The sequence below is a fragment of the Tupaia chinensis genome, unplaced genomic scaffold (genome assembly GCF_000334495.1).
Source record: "Tupaia chinensis unplaced genomic scaffold, TupChi_1.0 Scaffold143650_1, whole genome shotgun sequence".
NCBI lineage: Eukaryota > Metazoa > Chordata > Mammalia > Scandentia > Tupaiidae > Tupaia > Tupaia belangeri.
In genome coordinates, this window is record NW_006203499.1 from 15,905 (window position 1) to 19,011 (window position 3,107).

Below are 3,107 nucleotides of genomic sequence, written 5' to 3' on the forward strand. Positions count from 1 at the left end.
GCCTCAATCCCTTCTCCTCCGTTCTCCTCTCGGGATCCTGGGCACGCACGCACACACACCCTGCATGAGTTTTAAGCCACCGGGTCCGGGACGCGAACCGTGGTCGACTACGTGGGAGTCCAGCGACATAGCCATTACGCTAACTGCTGGTTCCCCTTTGCCATTATTTCTTAACTCATGAGGCTGTTTATGTTTCTGTGTTTGTTAGATATCGAAGTTCTGTTGCAAATGTCCTGTGCTATGTCTTTTCATCAGTATTGTGAGTCTAAAGGATTTTATTCTTGTTTGGGGCTGCATTTCTTAAACTCATAAGAATTTGAAAAAGCAATGTAATACACTGTAAAGTTACATGTAATCCAATGTAATATAAAGAAGATTATGATGATAATAACAAAATAAAGAAAAAAATTAGAGAAGAAAGAAAAAAAAAGAACTTGAGTTATTTATACATTTTATTTTCCATTTAGTTTTTTAATGTAAATATCAAAGTCACTTGGGAGGAATGTTCGAAAGTTTATAAGTTGCATCTTTAATACAGTTGTTTCCAAATCATTATATTTGGGGTCAGCATTTGGCATGGTGGTTAAGATACTGGACTCCCACACGACCCACCACAGTTTGAGTCCCGGACCTTGCAGTTTTAACTCACACTGGGCACACATACATACCTAAAATCAATGGCAGAAAAGGGATTGTGGAGTGGGGGAGTGGCCATTCCTTCTGGAATGATTTCTCATTTTCCCTTTCTCTGTCTTTCTTTCTCTCTGGCAAGTGCACATGCCCTATAGCAAAAACAAAACATATTTAACCTGGTTGTACTCACCTGCAATTATTTTCATTTCACAATTTTTCCCTTGCTTTAGCTTTATCATATAATGTGCACATACTCACAAGCCTTTCTGAAAACAGAAAGGTAACTAAATCATGTGAAGTCTCTGTTATTTAGATCTTGCGCCATAATGGTGGAGACAGAGTGTAATGAAATAAACGTGTATGATGTAATGCCCTCAGGAACAAATCATACACAGAATATTTTTTAAAGAATTTTAAATTTTATTTTTTTATCATTATTATTATTTTCTTCCTTTTTTTTTTGGAGAGGTTTTTGCTATAAGGCATGTTTGCTCTCCAGAAATACAGAGAGAGACAGAGAGACAGAGAGTCAGAAAGCATGAAATCACCCCCTAGGGGGCATGGACATGCCACAATCCCTTCTCTTTATTCTTCTCTTGGGATCTTGGCCACACACGTACACACACCCGGCGTGAGTTTAAGGCACCAGGTCCAGGACTCGATCCGTGGTACATGGGAGTCCAGTGACATAGCCATTATGCCAACTGCTGTCCCTAACTGTGTATTATTACAGCTTATCAAATGAATGTTCTCATTATGAATACACTATATATTGGTCCAAAGACATTACTATACATATTCTTACCAATGGGTAATTTCCCAGTTTTGTGTCCCTTAAATGTTTTGGTTCTTTCTTTTTCCCTTTGATTCCCTCCCTCTCACCTTTCCCTATTCCCCACCCCCACACTGTGTCTAATATCCACGATGGCTCTCCATGCTTTTATACCTGGCAATCTTTCCATTTTTGCCATAGAGTGCAGACATTCGGTATATATTGAGTGGGGACATACAGTGCCTCTCTTTCATAGCCTGGCTTGCTTTGCTTAGCAGTGAATCTTCCATATTCATCCACTTCCTTTGTTTTATAGCCCTGCCCACTCACTGTCTAAATAGTGCCTAGACCATGTCAAAATGGATCTTATATTTGTCAAATGCATGGTGTGATTTTCATTAAAACTGTAAGTACATGTCCTTGGGGAAAGGCTGAGCAAGATAGGAATTTCTAATCAGAGAAAGCCTAAAGGGGATCAGAGCCACAGACAGAATAAAGAAATTAAGTTCCTGAGTGAAGGATACAAATTATAGCCTCTGTGACAGGTAAGTGGTCAGTGTGTACACCAAATCCTTTTCCTCTGTTTCTGGTAGTCGCATCAGCTTCATGGAACCAGAGAATGATACACAAATTTCAGAATTCCTTCTTCTGGGACTTTCAGAGGAACCAGAATTGCAGCCTCTCCTGTTTGGGCTTTTCCTCTCCATGTACCTGATCACTGTGTGTGGAAACCTGCTCATCATCCTGGCCACCATCTCAGACTCCCACCTGCACACCCCCATGTACTTCTTCCTCTCCAACCTGTCCTTTGCTGACATCTGTTTCACTTCCACCACCGTCCCAAAGATGCTGGTGACCATCCAGACACAGAGCAAGGTCATCACCTATGCAGGCTGCATCACCCAGATGTTCTTTCACGTGTTTTTTATAGTGTTCGATAACTTCCTCCTGTCTGTGATGGCCTATGACCGATTTGCAGCCATCTGTCACCCCCTGCACTACATGGTCATCATGAACGCTCGACTCTGTGTGTTGCTGGTTCTGTTGTCCTGGATCATGAGTGTTCTTAATTCCTTGTTACAAAGCTAAATGGCATTGCAGCTGTCATTCTGTACACAGGTGGAAATCTCCCACTTTTTCTGTGAACTCAAGTTCTGTACACAGGTGGAAATCTCCCATTTTTTCTGTGAACTCAATCAGGTAGTCCACCTTGCCTGCTCTGACACCTTTTTTAATGACATGGTGATCTATTTTATATGTGTGCTGTTGGGTGGTGGAACTGTTTCTGGTATCATTTACTCTTATTTTAAGATTGTTTCCTCCATACGTAGAATCTCATCTGCTCAGGGGAAGTGCAAAGCGTTTTCCACCTGTGCCTCTCACTTCTCAGTTGTCTCCTTATTTTATTGTACAGGCTTTGGTGTGTATCTTAGTGCCAGGGCTACACACAGCTCACACTCAAGTCCGACAGCCTCAGTACTGTACACTGTGGTCACCCCCATGTTGAACCCCTTCATCTACAGTCTGAGGAATAAAGACTTAAAGAAGGCCCTGAAACAATTATTCACAGGAAAGCAATAATCAGGCCATTTTTCAAGGATACATGTGATGGCAGGGCTGTAACCCTCACAGTCAGAAATTATCATTCTTGGGACCAGCAGCTGGCGTAATGGGTATGTCACTGGACTCCCATGTAGTCGCT